This window comes from Triticum urartu, chromosome 4A, assembly GCF_056163025.1.
Source record: "Triticum urartu cultivar PI428250 chromosome 4A, HENAU_Tu73, whole genome shotgun sequence".
In the NCBI taxonomy this organism is placed as follows: domain Eukaryota; kingdom Viridiplantae; phylum Streptophyta; class Magnoliopsida; order Poales; family Poaceae; genus Triticum; species Triticum urartu.
Window position 1 is genome coordinate 162,065,269 of NC_141876.1, and position 17,530 is coordinate 162,082,798.

Consider the following 17,530-nt stretch of genomic DNA (forward strand, 5'->3'; position numbering starts at 1 on the left):
AAGCGCCCACTCCCCAAGATCACGGGGTAGGGCGAGGCCGCCCCATCCGTCGCCTCAGTTCTGCATCTCCGCCACGCGGCTCCCATGCATTTGGGATCGCGGACGGCGGGAGCGGGAACCTGGGCCGTTGCGAGCAGAGGGGACGGGTCGGCCCGCCTCCCTGCTCTTCCTATGCCTTGATTCGCTGAGCGGGGCGGCTGGGCTCCCACTTCGCTCCTTTATAAGGAGCGGGAAGGGAGCACCGAAGCCTGCACTCTCCCGTCTCCTCCTTTCTTCAGCTTCTGCTCCCCTTTCTCTCATTCGCCATGGAGAAAGGGAATCCTGGGCCTTCATCGGTGGCGGCGAGGGTTGCCGCCAGACAGCGCACCCTCCCCTTTTCCTCGCTCGTGGTGGCAGAGCCAGCCATAAGGGGAAGAGGGAGGGGGCGAGGTCGTGGACGAGGTCGAGGACGAGGTCGACGCGCTCGGGGAAGAGGCGGACGGGGCGACGCGCCAGCTTCGCCCCCGCCGGCGGCTCCTCCCCCCGCGGCGGTCCATATAGGGGACAACCCTTGCGAGTTCTTCGTCAAGCTGCGCCGGGCGCCTCGTCGTCGCCTCCGGCTTCCGGCTCCATTCGCGGGCGCGATGGAGTCGGACCCGCCCGAGACTCTGAGATTACACATGAGGGGCTGTGGGATCAGCGGCACGCGAGTCCGCGTGGCGTTCCCAGCCCCTGGTGTGATGTATCTCGATCGAGGGTGGAAGACGTTCGCCCGCATCCACAGCTTGATGGGGGGACTCACCCTCCATTTTAAGCTGGTGGAGGGCGATATCCTCTCCGTCAAGGTCTTCGGGTGCTTCGGCACCCGGGCGAAGTGCTGCGTGGACAGCTCCTCCGATAGCGAAGGCTCCTCCTCGAGCGAGAGTGACGAGGAGGAGAGCGGCAGTGATGGTGAGGGTGGCGGGCGGCAGGACGGCGGCTCCGACTAGGTGTCGGGCGCCGTCTCGTGCGGCACCGGCGACCCTATCATCCGCGGCGCCGGCTTCTTGAACTCCCCGGGGGCGTCTCCTTGGGCGGCTGGCGTAGGGAGGTCGCGGAAGGGGAAGAGGGCTGGCGACAAGGCCGTCAGGTCGGAGTACGAGGGCGTGGTGCCCTCGACAGCGTGCTGACGTCCTGCCGCCCCTCCTTCGCACCCTTCTCCCGGCGTCGCCATCACCGTCCGGCCCCCGGATGTTCTCTTGGTGTCTTCTGGCACCTGTAGCTCGCCTTGGCGCCCCTTTCCCCTTTTCGCCTGCTTGTTCTACCTCCTGAAGAGAGGGACAGGAAAAGGATTACGGGCACCTTATCTTTTTAATCGTAAGCCTTCGGGCCTTAGCTGTATCTTGTAATCCTCTCTTTCATGTTTTTCATCCTCTATGGACTGTACCTGTATGGGATGTTTTTTAATGAAAAGGGGAAGTTTGCCGGGTTATTTGCCTCGCGGGTTGAACCCACGCCAAAGAGCAGATCCTTGGTGTCTCTCGGACAGACGTTCCCGGCAACAGGCCCTGCCGCCTTCCCACGTCACTCGACCTTTCTCGCGCCTTTGACGGAGGTGGGAACGAGGTGGGCGCGGCCTCCTCGTTTCATCCCTTCTGCTGCCGCGACTACGACCAAACTTGGCCCCGGGAACGCGCTCCAGGGCCTAGAGTCGGGGGAGCACGGCAGTTTCCGGGAAGAAACGGGGTTTCACATTCCCCAGTCCATAGGAGGATGCATGAAGAGGGATGAAAGACTTATCTGATATTGCAGCCTCCGGCAACTCTGGCTTGCCGGGGGTGACATTTTGGCATCCGCAGCCCCCGGTGTTCTTGCCGGGGCCCAGGTGCCGGCGTGCCCTTCTTCTCCTTTTCGTCTCCAGGTGGCCTGGCCAGGACGTGCGAGCCCTGCGAACGAAGGAAAAGCAAAGGGACGGACACTCGACCTCTAAGCTAGGGGTTAGCCGCTGTTAGGGACTATCGACCCTAACCAAGGACGAGACTCAGACTCAATCTAGCATGCATGCTATAGCCCCCGGGGTATGCAGCGCTTCATTTACTGGTGCTCAGGGTCTGCGCCTGGCTCTGTACAGAGGATCACATGCAACAGCGGCAAGACTCGTACAGAAAGGTGGTTGCCGGACGGGGTCCGACAACCGCGCCTTACGGGTAAAACTTACGAAGATGCTCGATGTTCCAGGAGTTGCTCACTGGGATGCCATCTTCGGTCTCAAGGCGGACAGCGCCAGGCCTTGTGACTCGTTTCACCCGGTAAGGGCCTTCCCACTTCGGCGTCAACTTGTTTGGATCTTGGCCGACTGAATGCGCCGAAGAACAAGGTCGCCTTCCTCGAAGCTTCTGGCACGGGCTGGGAGCAACGGCTCGCACAGCGGCCTGAAGACGATCTTCCTCAAGGAGCAGCGCGTCATCTTGCCGCAGCCGCTCTTGCTCAAGCTCATCATGAGCGAGCACTCGAGGTGACCCGTATACGAGTTCCGTGAGGATATCTGTTTCTGCGCCAGGGTCTGCGCCTGGCTCTGTACAAAGGATTACATGCAGCAGCGGCAAGACTTGCACAGAGAGGTGGTTGCCGGACGGGGTCCGACAACCGCGCCTTACGGGTAAAACTTGCGAAGATGCTCGATGTTCCAGGAGTTGCTCACTGGAATACCGTCTTCAGTCTCCAGGCGGACAGCGCCAGGCCTGGTGACTTGTCTCACCCGGTAAGGGCCTTCCCACTTCGGCGTCAGCTTGTTGGAATTCTTGGCGGACTGAGCGCGCCAAAGAACAAGGTCGCCTTCCTCGAGACTCCTGGCATTGACTCTGCGGCTGTGGTAGCGGCGCAGAGCTTGCTGGTAGCGAGCAGCTCGCACAGCAGCCTGGAGACGATCTTCCTCAAGGAGCAGCGCGTCCTCTTGCCGCAGCCGCTCTTTCTCAAGCTCATCATAAGCGAGCACTCGAGGTGACCCGTATACGAGTTCCGTGGGGGTAACTGCCTCTGCTCCATAGACTAGAGCAAAGGGTGTCTGTCCAGTGGCTCGATTTGGCGTCGTTCTGATCGACCAAAGAACCACCGGTAGCTCCTCGATCCAGTTTCTTCCACACTTGTGCAGCCTGTCGAAAGTTCTGGTCTTGAGCCCGCGCAGCACCTCGGCGTTTGCCCTCTCCGCTTGACCGTTGCTCCTTGGGTGAGCAACAGAAGCGAAGCAGACTTTGGCGCCGAGATCTTGGATGTACTGCATGAAGGCGTGGCTCGTGAACTGTGTGCCATTGTCGGTGATTATCCGGTTAGGGATCCCGAAGCGGCAAACAATCGACCTGAAGAACTTGACGGCTGACTGTGCGGTCACCTTCCTCACTGGTTCCACTTCCGGCCACTTTGTGAACTTGTCGATTGCGACATACAAGTACTCAAAGCCCCCGACAGCTCGGGGGAAGGGGCCGAGGATGTCGAGCCCCCAGACCGAAAAGGGCCAGGATAAAGGGATCGTCTGGAGAGCTTGAGCTGGCTGGTGTATCTGCTTGGAATGGAACTGGCACGCTTCACACTTGGTTACTTGTGCAGTTGCATCCTGGAGGGCTGTTGGCCAGAAGAAACCTTGCTGGAATGCTTTGCCGACGAGTGCTCTTGCGCCAATGTGGTGACCACATATGCCTCTGTGTATCTCTGCCAACAGCTTCTGTCCGTCTTCCCGGGGAATGCACCTCAATTTCACACCGTTGAGTCTTCTTCTGTACAGTGTCTTGTCGACGAACTGGTACATACTTGACTGCCGGGCTACTCTTTCGGCTTCTTCTTGCTCTTCGGGAAGTTCTCCTGTCTGAAGGAAACGGACAATCTGCTGCGCCCATGTTGGAGCCTGTGGCTCGACAACAAGGACTAAAGGCAACTCTGCTGCTGCGGGAACGTCCGCTTCTACGGCGAGAAGCTGTGTCTCTGCCGGAGCTTGACGTTCCGCGACAAGCTTGCCGGGAGCTTCAGCTTCAACGGAACAAACCCTAGGGCTTGCCGAAGCATCTGGCTCACCAGCGCTCTTGGCGTTGATCTTGGAGGTTGCTGCGGGAATATCTGCTTCTACGGCGAGAAGCTGTGTCTCTGCCGGAGCGTGACATCTCGCGACAAACTTGCTGGGAGCTTCTGCTTCAACGGAACAAACCCTAGGGTTTGCCGGAGCATCTCGCTCCTCAGCGCCTTCGGTGTTGATCTTGGGGACCTTCGGGGTGGGGAGTGCACAGTAGTTGCACCCCCACCAGTCTTGTCTCCACCGGTTTGCGCCTGGCTGACTCGCTGCGGCTGCAACGTGCTCGGCTGCCGAGGAGTGTCGCCGTTGGCGAAGCCGATGAGACTCTGGATAGTGGCCCTCCAGTCGTCGATCTTGTCCGCCGCTGGAGGGTAGTCTAGGAGCAGCTGAGCTCGTGCCAGAGCTTCCGCTGTGGTGGCGGGCGGCGGTAGCGAACGGTGCGAGGAGCGGGGTACGCTCGGACTCCTAACCACGTTAGAAGGAGCAGTATCCCGTCCAGGCGACCGTGTCTCGCTCGTGCCGGCTTGTTGACGCGCATGGTGGTCCTGGGCGCTCTGGGATCCACCAGCTCGATCTTGATCCAGCGAGCGCATGGTACCGTGAGTACCATGACGCTGCCGGTCCCGCGCCTCCTGAGATGGGCGCGGTGCATGCACGGACGCCGAGGTCTTGGAGTGCGCCCGGTCGTTGTGGGAGCCGGCCACGCCGCCGATGGGCAGCGCAGCCTTGCCCTGGGACCTGGCAGCACCAGGAGTTCCCTCGTCGATGCGTGCCCTTCCGCCGGCGCCTGCCCCACCATCCGTTTGCTCCGGCGGTGGGTGGCTCGGCGCGGACGGAGCAGCTGCCTCCGAAACCTTCTTCTTCGGTGGCATGTTGATGAAGAAGATGAAGATCTAGCTCGCAAGAACGCCGGATCTGATTCACACAATGTCGACGCCCCCTACCTGGCGCGCCAGAGATGCCGGGGTTTCTGATCCACGGGCACCTATGGGACCGGCGGACCGGGTCCCTTTTGGTTCGGCGGGGGGCGGAGGTTGCGCAAAGAGCAGATCGAAGCGAAGCAAGCGGGCGGTTGGTCGTGCGAGGAGTAAATCGAGGCGAAGCACGCGAGCGATTTACCCAGGTTCGGGCCGCACGGATGCGTAAAACCCTACTCCTGCTTTGTGGATTGGTATTGATTCCTAGCTCGAGGGCGAGCGTGAGTGTGTGGAATTGCTGAACCTCGCGAGAGCTCTCGAGGTGGCCGACCCCCTCTACGTTGCACACGGGCCTCCTTTTATACTCAAGGGGTTACCGACATAGAGCAACGGGGGCCAAGGGCAAAAATGGAAAGGGTGCCGTGGGTAGGCACAGCTAGGTGCTGTAGTAGGCACAGCTAGCTGCTACAGTGCTATCATACCTAACCCTGACGGCAGGGGACAAGGGCATTAAATGCCCGTCTGTGTCGCCTAGACAGCACCGAAAGGGACCGCTAGGGACGCCACCGTCTTGCCACGATGGTTGTCTTGTCAGCGCCTGCGTGCCACCGCACGCCCCTAGCTGCACAGCCTCCTGCCACGTGCGCTCGGGAGGGACCCCGGAGCGACACGTGGGTGGATGTGCTGGAGCGCGGGCGTGGAGTGGGGGCTTGCCGCGGCAAGCGCCTTGCCGCGGCAAGCGCCTTGCCGCGGCAAGCGCCTTGCCGCGGCCGTCGACTTGTCGCTTCCGGGAGCTTGTCGCTCACCGGGCCTTGTCGGGGCGCGTAGCGCGCCGCGGCAAGTTCCTTGGAATGCCTCGGACGGCCTTCCCGGCAAGCGCCTCTTGCCGGGGTCTTGGAACGCTTCTGATGGCCTTCCCGGCAAGCTCCTCTTGCCGGGGTCTTGCCTTCTTCCCGGCAAGCTCCTCTTGCCGGGGTCTGGTCTTGAGTACTTTGTTCTTGAATGGTCTTCAGAGGGACCACGGAGAATCTTGGCGGTGATCTGGCAGGCCTTGCCGCGGGACGCTACGACTGCCCGTGCACAAGTTCGGGGTACTAAGGGTACCCCTACTCTAGTACACCGACAGGGAATAAAATGACTTTCCCAAAATAAAGAAATATTGAAGACTTAATAAAAAAATCAAATAAGATTTCATTTCAGAGTTTTGGCTAGTTTTATTTGAATTTAGGAAAAATTGCACGTTTTTTGAAAACTGCATTTTAGGGCCAAGAAAATGTTCATTCTCGTTCTAAATATTTTATTTAGGCGGTGAAAATTTATTTTGGCATTTTTAGAATTTTATTTTATTTTCTAGAATTTTCCTTAGTTTCGCCGGAATTGTTTTAAAAAAGAGAGTACCGCGCGCCCAACTGGGCCAAAGGCCTAGCCGAGCCAGGCTAGGCCCGCGCCCGCCGCCGCCTTCCCCGCGGGAGACCGCCCGTCGCCGCAGCCGAGTCCGGCCGGGGCACGCCTCCCGAGGCCGACCCCAACCCGGCGCCCCCTTCCCCAAGCCGCGCCACCCTCCTCTCATAAATACCCCGCCGCCGCCACCTCACCCCGCTTGCCGGTCCCGCTGCCGATGCCCGCGCCGCCCGCTGACGACACCGCCCCGCCCCGCCGGAGCCCCGAGCCGCCGGAGTCCGACGAGGTAGCCGCGCCATTCGCCGCCGGTTTTCTGATGAAAACCGATATGGTTTTTTTGAAAACCCTAGAATTTTTTATTTATTTTATTAGATCGGTTTTATTGGGTCTTTTATTTAGCAAGCGTTTGCTCGTTCGTTCGTTTTAACGGACGGGTTCACCGTTTAGTTTCAGATAACGAACGTTCGTTCATTAATCTGTTCGTCAGTTTTCTCTTTTTCTCGGATTTTCCACGATTATTCTGATCGCGATTTCTGATCCGATTTTCGTTTTAGTTCAACTTTTCGCTCGTTTATCGGAATCAGACGATTCAAGCGCCTAGAGTTTCGTCTCGAAACCCTCTTTCTGTTTAACCAACTCAAACAAGTTTTTGCTTCTGTAAAATTTGACTTAGGTCCAGATTAGTAATCAAAGCTTGTTTCTTTCGCCGTTTGACTTTCATTGTTTTGTTCGATTTGTTTCTTTTTGCAAACCGGAGTTCTTAAGTTGAACTTTCTGGTTAGATCTCTTATTTGAGTTTTACCTGTGCATTAGATGAGTACTTATAGTATGCTTGTTTGTTTGTTGTGATAGAGTACCCGGAGTGCGCCGCTTGCTACTTCGAATCTCTAGGTTTCACGGATCATCAGCAAGGCAAGTAACACTTTGATCATACCTATTTACCACCCAGTTTTATTGCATTAGATCAATCCTCAAACAATTGCATGGTTAGTATCTGAATAAATTGTGGGTTTTGGGAAGTAGATGAGGTAGTACCCATTTCCTGTTTTATTATCAAACCCTGGGAGTTACTTCTACGTTTGCTTATGCCATGCTATGCTTGTAGACGTGGATTGGGTTTGAGTGCACCCATGACAGATGCGGGAATGTCAATTAATGGTTCAACTTAAGGTGGCAACTTTAATACACATCTGGGTGGATTGAGGCACCTGGGTATTCCAGCGATTGCCTGTTTTTCTTTATGGACCACCACCCAGGCTCAAAGGGATCATGAGATTATTCATACTAGAAACTTCCGTGTGCAGCCACAAGCTACTATGGGCTCTAGCATAGTTGATTAAGTCGTGCGAACTCTTACAGTGGTAGACTAGCAGATGTAGGGGAAAGTAGGTGTAACGGTCTACCCGATCATAAGGTGCTAGCGCTTCTGAAAGACTATGTCTCGATCATCTGTTTCTCAAACACCATGTAGTGCGAGAATCCCAATGGAGGAGATCGAGTCTTGTGGGGAAAAGTGCGCAAACCTCTGCAGAGTGTATAAACTAATCATGGTTAGCCGTGTCCCCGGTTATGGACGTCTTGAGTATCTAGTACTTGGATTATCATGTGAATCTCATCATGTGACTTTAATAAATTTTGTTGGGTTTTAATGATGATGTTTAATTGGGATTGAGAGGGTGTCTACGCTCTCAATGTTTAACAACCACCATGATAGTTAAATAAAATTTTATTCCTTTACAGTAGGGAAAAACTGGCTTTACGCAAAACTGTAACCATAGAGCTTTCCACCAGCCATACATGCATGCAGTATAGCCTATTTCTGTTCACTACTCTCTATGTGTTACATTGCCAGCATATTCCATGTGCTGACCCGTTTTCGGGCTGCAACGTTCATGTTGTAGACTTTTCAGACGATGAGTAAGGAGCCTTAGGTCGTGGTTCTATACTAAGTGATGCCGTTGGAGTTGATGGACTCACTTATCTTCCAAGCCTTCCGCTGTTATCGTTATTAGATGGCCTTAAGCCATATTATTTGTATTAGGTTCTCTTTTGAGACATTCCATGTAATAAGTGTATGATTACTACTCTGTTATAAATCCTTCAAGTACTGTGCGTGTCAGCATTACTGATCCAGGGATGACACTGATGCACAGAGATTGGATCGTTTGAGGTCTGGTCGCTACATTTTTGCATCAAGATCTAAAAAATCCGAATCATTGGGACGACTTTTAACCAAAGTTGACTCATCTCCAGTCCCATCTTTATCAAGACTTATATTGGAAAACAAAGATTTAATAGGAGTCACATCAATCACTTTAAGATCTTCATCATTATTTTCACAAAAACTAGAAGTTTTACAAACCAATCTCGCTTAGCATGCATCTTAGAGGTTCTTTCTTTACAATCATCAATGGAGATTCTCATACCCTTTAGAGATTCATTGATATCACGCTTGGTTGGAATAGATCTAATTTTTAAAGAATCATCATCAAGAGAAATTCCATCCACGTTCCTAGGCAAATGACCAATCTTAAGCAATTTTTCTTCAACCAAAGCATTGAAACTCTTTTGCGAAATCATAAATTCTTTGAAACTATTCTCAAAATCAGTGGGCATATTATTATAATTTCCATAAGAATTGTTGTAGGAATTACTAGGAAACGACCTAGGATTAATATTGCATCTATACGTGTTATTACCAAAATTGTTCCTACCAACAAAATTCACATCCATCGGTTCATTATTATTTTCAATCAAAGTATAATAAGGCATATCATTAGGATCAATAGAAGCACTCTTGCTAGAAAATTATTTCATAAGCTCATCCATCTTTCCACTCAAAACATTAATCTCTTCAATCGCATGCACTTTTTTTACTAGTGGAAGATCTTTCAGTATGCCATTGAACATAATTAACCATAATATTATCTAGGAGTTTAGTAGCTTTCCTAAAGTAATTTCCATAAAATTAACTCCCGCGGTCGAATCTAAAAGATTTCTAGAAGCAAAATTCAATCCCGCATAATTTTTTTGTATAATCATCCATAAATTCAAACCATGAGTAGGGCAATTTCGTATCATCAATTTCATCCTCTCCCAAGATTGTGCAACATGTTCACAATCAAGTTGGTTAAAATTCATAATATCGTTCCTAAGGGAGATGATCTTATCGGGAGGAAAATACTTGGAAATAAAAGCATCTTAACACTTATTCCATGAATCAATACTATTTTTAGGCAAAGATGAAAACCAAGGTTTAGCACAATCTTGAAATGAAAACGGAAATAGCTTCAATTTAACAATATCACTATCCACATCATTCTTCTTTTGCATATCAAGCAACTCAACGAAATTATTCAGATGGGGTCCGACATCTTCACTAGGAAGGCCGTAAAATTGATCTTTCATAACAAGATTCAACAAAGCGGCATTAATTTCATAAGATTCCGCACTAGTGGCGGGAGCAATCAGAGTACTAATAAAATAATTATTATTAGTATTGGAAAAGTCACACAATTAGGTATTCTCTTGAGCCAACATGACAAAGCAAGCAATCTAACACACGAGTAAACAAAAAGTGAACGAAAAGGCAAACGAAAGAAGGGCGAATCTTTTCGAAAATCATTTTAGAAGTGGGGGAGAGAAAACGAGAGGCAAATGGCGAATAATGTAATGCAAGAGATGAAAGTTTTATGATGGGTACTTGGTATGTCTTGACTTGGCGTAGATCTCCCCGGCAGCGGTGCCAGAAATTCTCCCTGCTACTTCTTGAGCTTGCGTTGGTCTTTCCCTTGAGGAGGAAAGGGTGATGCAGCAAAGTAGAGATAAGTATTTCCCTCAGTTAGAGAACCAAGGTATCAATCCAGTAGGAGAAGAACACACAAATCACCAATACCTGCACAAACAATAAAACACTTGCACCCAACGCGTTAAAGGGGTTGTCAATCCCTTCATAGTCACTTGCAAAGGTGAGATCTAATAGAGATAAATAAAACTAAACTAAAGATAAAGTAAATATTTTTGGGTTTTTTGGTTTATAGATATGAAAGTAAAATATTGCAAAAAAGTAGATCAGAAACTTATATGATGGAAAATAGACCCCAAGGCCATAGGTTTCACTAGAGGCTTATCTCATGAAGGCAAATAATATGGTGGGTGAACAAATTACTATCGAGCAATTGATAGAAAAGCGCAAAGTTATGACGATATCCAAGGCAATGATTATGCAATATAGGCATCATGTCCGTGTCAAGTAGACCGACTCCTGCCTGCATCTACTACTATTACTCCACACATCGACCACTATCCAGCATGCATCTAGAGTATTAAGTTTATAAAGAACGGAGTAACGCCTTAAGTAAGATGACATGATATAGAGGAATAAACTCATGCAATATGATGTAAACCCCATCTTTTTATCCTTGATGGCAACAATACAATACGTGCCTCACTACCCCTACTTTGTCACTGGGTGAGGACATCGTAAGATTGAACCCAAAGCTAAGCACCTTTCCCATTGCAAGGAAAACCAATCTAGTTGTCCAAACCAAACCGATAGTTCGAAGAGAATTACAAAGATACCAAATCATGCATACAAGAATTCAGAGAAGATTCAAATAATATTCATAGATAAGTGATCATAAATCCACAATTCATCGGATCTCGACAAACACACCGCAAAAGAAGATTACATCGGATAGATCTCCAAGAACATCGAGGAGAATGTGGTATTGAGAATCAAAGAGAGAGAATAAGCCATCTAGCTACTAGCTATGCACCCATAGGTATGAGGTAAACTACTCACACTTCATCGGAAGGGCAATAGAGTTGATGTAGATCCCCTCCGTGATCGAACCCCCCTCCGACAGGATGCCAGAAAAGGCCCCAAGATGGGATCTCATGGGAACAAAAGGTTGCGGTGGTGGAAAAGTGTTTTCGTGGATGCTTCTGGTGGTTTGGGAATATATCGGAGGAAGAACTAGGTTAGGGGGTCACCAAGGGGCCCACAAGGTAGGGGGGCGCGCCCTCTAATGGGCCACAAGTATAGGGGATCAATTGTAGCTCTTGTCGATAAGTAAGAGTGTCGAACCCAACGAGGAGCAGAAGGAAATGACAAGTAGTTTTCAGTAAGGTAATGTCTGCAAGTGCTGAAATTGTAAGTAGTGGAATAGTTTGATAGCAAGATAATTTGTAACGAGCAAGTAACAATAGTAGTAACAAAAGTGCAGCAAGGTAGCCCAATCCTTTTGAGCCAAAGGATAGGCCAAAACAGTCTCTTATGATAAGCAAAGCGTTTTTGAGGGTACACGTGAATTTCATCTAGTCACTTTCATCATGTTGGTTTAATTTGTGTTCGGTACTTTGGTAATTTGATATGTGGGTGGACCGGTGCTTAGGTGTTGTTCTTACTTGAACAAACCTCCTACTTATGATTAACCCTCCCGCAAGCATCCGCAACTACGAGAAAAGTATTAAGAATAAATTCTAACCATAGCTTTAAACTTTTGGATCCAATCGGTCCCTTACGGAATAGCGCATAAACTAGGGTTTAAGCTTTTGTCACTCTCGCAACCCATCATCTAATTGCTACTCCACAATGCATTCCCTTAGGCCCAAATATGGTGAAGTTTCATGTAGTCGACGTTCACATGACACCACTAAGGAAATCACAACATACATACTACCAAAATATCGAACACATATCAAATTCACATGATTACTTGCAACATGATTTCTCCCATGACCTCAAGAACAACGGTAAATACTCACAAATGATAAACATGCTCATGATCAGAGGAGTATTGAATAGCATATTGGATCTGAACATATAATCTTCTACCAAATAAACCATATAGTAATCAACTACAAGATGTAATCAACACTACTAGTCACCCACAAGCACCAATCTATAGTTCCGGTAACAATATTGAACACAAGAGATGAACTAGGGTTTGAGAGGAGATGGTGCTATTGAAGATGTTGATGGAGATTTCCCTCCCCAAGATGAGAGAGTTGTTGGTGATGATGATGACAATGATTTCCCCCTCCTGGAGGGAAGTTCCCCTGGCGGAATCGCTCCGCCAAAGGGCAAAAGTGCTCCTGCCCAAGTTCCGCCTCGAGATGGCGGCGATCTGTCCTGAAAGTCCTCTCCTTTTTTTTCCCGGTCAAAACAACCTATATACCAGAAGATGGGCACCGGAGGTGGGCCTGGGTGAGCACAACACGCCAGGGTGCGCCTGGGCTCCCTGGCGCGCCCAGGTGGGTTGTGCCCACCTGGTGGGCCCCCTCTGGTAGTTATTTGCTTCAATAATTCTTAAATATTCCATAGAAAATCTCCATGAAGTTTCATCTTGTTTGGAGTTGTGCAGAATAGGCAGCCTGACGTAGCTTTTCCAGGTGCCGGAATTCTCCCTCTTGATGTGTACCTTGCAAATTATGAGAGAAAGGGCATTAGAATTACTCCGAAAAGCATAAATAATAGTAAGCAAACATGATGCAAAGTGGACGTATCAACTCCCCAAGCTTAGACCTCACTTGTCCTCAAGCAAAAACTGAAATCAAAAAACATGTCCACATGCTTTGAGAGAGAGGTGTCGATAAAAACAAAATACGGACATAGAAGCATCATGTTGATTATTATAACAACAACAAAAATTAAACATAGGACTTTTATCATAGAACTTTTATCATATACTTCTCATGAATAAGTAATAGTTCATCACACAATCGAAGTATAAAGCAAAAACTATATTAGAAACCAACAAACTATGTTCTCAGTCAACTTTGCAACTACAATTCATCATCTTTTCAGGAAGGGTCACGTGTCGGAGCCTTTAGGCAAGTCCACATACTCAACCATCATATAGTATTCTATGATTGCTAACACTCACCGCGTACACATCAACAAAAAGTTTCAACTGGACACATAGAAAGATATGGCTTATGGTTTCGCCTCCCAACGTAGTCACCTCAAGGGTGATGTCAACAATAATAACTCATGCCACCCATATTCAACTGGACATATGTGCCTAGATCATTCCTCACCACATGATGCTTGCCAAAGGAGAAAAATAAAAGGAATAGAGAGAAAAACTTTGACTCTTGCATAAAAGTAAAAGATAGGCCCTTCACAGAGGGAAGTAGAGGTTGCCATGCGCTTATTTGTTTGTATGCTCAATCCCTTAGTGCAAAAGAATGTCACGTTACATTGCCCCTTGTGATAGAGACCTTTATTATGCAGTCTGTCGCTTTTATTCTTCACCATCACAAGTTCGTGCAACGCTTAATTTTCTCTTACACTAAATGATCTCACACTTTTAGAAGCAAATTTTATTGCCTTTTTGCACTAATGACAACTTACTTGAGGGATCTTGCTCAATCCCTAGGTAGGTATGGTGGACTCTTGAAAATGAGATTTGGGTTTAAGGGTTTTTGGATGCACAAGTAGTATCTCTACTTAGTGCGGAATTTTTGGCTAGCAAAGATAGGAGGCAAGCACCACATGTTAAAGGATCCATGATAATATGACTTCTATGTGAATATGAACAAGCATAAATCAATATGTTGTCTTCCTTGTCCAATGTCAACAATTTTGGCATATAATATTTTGATGATGGCTCACAATCACAAAAGATTTCTAGGATAGTATATTTATATGTGAATCTTCTCTTCCCTTATTAATTCTTTCAAGAGTTGCATCATTGACCAATGCTATGTTTGTCAATCTTTAATAAAATTTTCTACTTATACTTTTCCTTATGTGGTGCCATCACCTACCATAGGATTAGTATATGATCTTATAGATTTATTTCCTTTCTTTTTTATTTATTTCCTTTCTCTTTTTTATTTGCAACATGAGAGTAAATAAAGCGAAAACTCACACTAAACTTTTATTATATAACTTGCACACGATTACAAGGATAGATCACTAAGAAAACTCTCAAAGAAGAAATGATCGAACTAAACTTTTATTCATCTAAAGCAAAAGATCGAACTAAAATAAGTAAAAGCAAAAAGATAGTGGGATGATACGATACCGGGGCACCTCCCCCAAGCTTGGCGAAAGCCAAGGGGAGTTCCCATACCTAATACTTAATTCTCTTTTGGTGGTGAAGAAGATGGTGATAGTGATGACAACTGTGCCTATAACTTTGTCACATAAATCTCCTTTGCTTTTATTCCGAAAACAAGAAGGAATAGATCGGTTATTAGACCAGTTAGCTCTCTTAGGGAGACTGGATTTCTTGAACTCTATGTGCATATCCCTAGGTTGAGGTAGAGGAACATCCTCCTCCTCCGAGCCTGAATCATCAACCCTCGTCAAGTGAGCATCTTCCTCGTCATCCGTAGTTCGACCATAAGGAGATAGGTCCCCATACACTAGTACGCGTTGGTGCTATACAAACGGTTTTTAACCCCTTTCCGCGACGGCATTTGGAACCGTCGCCTAGTGAGTGACGGCGATAGGGGGGTCCGTCTCACACGACCCAGAAACCGTCGGGGATAGGGAGCCTTGATGCATACAGTTGTCCCTATATAACCGTTTCCGATATCTCGAATATCCCAAACACTTCATCCTTGCTACTCATTTGTGCTCGCATTGTCATCGCAGTCGGAGTTTTGTAGTTTTACCTAAAACCAGGCAGATTCCACGCATGGGAGCTTTCCAGGCAGATTCCAGACACAGGAGTTTTACGATGCCTGACACATCACAAATAGTTCATGATTATAAACCGTGTACGATAGGTAGACAATCACACACATTTAGTTTTCCCGCATTGTATGTGATAGTGTCTGACATCACACACGCTTTGCAAACGGCAATTGTGTGCATTGTTACACATGTTTCCTCTCTGTGAACCGTGTTGGATTATGATGTATATCGCACACACTATGCTTTATTAACCGTGTGCGTCGTAATGACCTGCACACCATAATTTCGCCCTAATTTAATTGCTGTTATTTAAAATTGTACGTAATTTAAACTTGAAAGTAGGCTATAGCTTTATTCATATCCATCAGGTTCAAACAACCAATGCATTATTTGATTCACATGTACATATGTTTAAGAATTACATGAGCACCAAATAAAGAATGATGAACCAGGGTTCTATACTTGTACTATTACAGATGGTAAAGAAAGAGGCGACAAACATTCCGGTTGCTGAACAAGGTGAAGCAGAATGGCCCTATTGTTCTCTCCTGGATACAGAAGGCATGCAGGACTCTAGTCCAACCCCTTGTGATGGCCGGCCGCCAATCATGTAGTTTGAGAGGTAATCTTGAGTAAAGCTGCTTCAGGATCCACTACAAAAGAAAAAAGATTCAGACATTGTCATCTAACACAACTCATTACGGGCACTAAAAAGAAGGCTACATGGTTCTTACTTACCATCCTGCAGTTCATTGTTGTCTTGCATAAAGTGTAAACAAATAGTTCTATTGACACCTTTTGACCCATTTTAATAACAATCTTTATCAGTTTCCTCACTTGATGCTGGTTCATGAATATCTCATTGCCCTATACACAGAAAGGGTCGAAGTGTGGATCTTTGGCAATGATATATGTACCTAAAAGCACCAAGTTAATATTAGAAGCTAAACAACGATTGAAAAATGATGTAGTACAACACTCCCTCCATCCCATTATATACGATTTTATTACATGTATATCTAGACATCATCAGAACATTAAGGTAACACTCTTCCTTGTTGCTATGTAGTCTGGGATTGCATATTTAGTCATTCAGTACAATGCATGTTGCTATGTAGCCTCAGACATATTAGATATGGACCTAGTTAACCTACTAATAAATGGGTTACAAATATATTTAGTGAAATGTCCGATTCGATGATTAATCCCTTATCAGCCCCAGGCTATATGGTACCAGCTACCGATATCCTGAATAGTGAGTACATATAAGCAATGCGATGAAAATAACCTCGATGGAAAACAACATTGTTCTCAATATTGTTCTGCATGAGTACATATAAAGGCATGTTAAGCACAACAGGCTAAACATCAACCAAATATATCCATGGTAGACAACATAATCTACAAATGATAGCTTCAGCGTGCAGGCTTAAGCATGCTAGTTAAGCAAAACAATAAGTGGAAAGGTGTGTTAACTACATCAGGCATAACATTTAAAAACAAGCAAATAGTCATTCAAACTGGTATTGTGCAGGTCTAAAGTACACTAGTTATTGTTAAAAAACGAAAAGGCATGTTAACTGCAATATCCTTAACAACAACAAAATATCGTAATTCATAGTGGTATTGTTGAAACTGTTATTGATGAAATTAAACTGCACAACACACACACACACACACACACATAAACACTATTTTGATCACGGGATCAGAATAATATTCTGATCACAACCTGAACTGCCTGAGTAACGCACCTGGACTTCCCTCTGTACGAACCCGACCTTCGGGCTATCTTCGCAACCGTAGCTTTTATTCTGTTTATTCGTGTTCTATATGATGTTAGTGTAATCTAGAAACGTTTTTAGCAACTAAATACTGATTTTAAATAGGAATCTCACTCGTTGGCGGATTTTGCTCTCGGGTCGTGATGAAATTGCGTTTTTTGCAATTTTACTGCCTGAATTGTTCGACCTGAACTTCTCCCAATGCTAGGTTGAACTTCCGCCAACATTGCCCAAACGGGGCTTGCGATATACCGTTGGAAAGCTATGGACACCGGTATCATGACCCAATTTAAATTTTTGGCAAAATGTAAGCGGTTTAAGAGCAGTTTTGAAAATCGTTTTTCCTCATACAAAAAACGTGAATTGTATTTTCGATCGCATTTCTAAACCGTATATCGGAATGAGGCAAATAATATGGCGTTGGAAAGCTGCTGCAGAACCGCTCCTTCCACATGTTGAAAGTTTTCTCTAATTCCCTATGGATAAAGTCTAATTTGGAAAATCGTAGAATTTCGCAAACGGAACACCGAGTTCGTATTTTCAATGCCATTTCTAAACGGATAATCCAATTGAGGCAAATAATATGGCGTTGGAAAGCTTATAAAAATGCGCTACTTTTTCATGTTAAAAGTATTTTCTAATTTTGAACGATTTAAAAGTAATTTAGAAAATGATACAAGTTCCACTGAGTTCGTATTTTCGAGCTAAGTTTTTAACCGTATGTCCGAATGCAGCAAATGATATGGCGTTGGAAAGC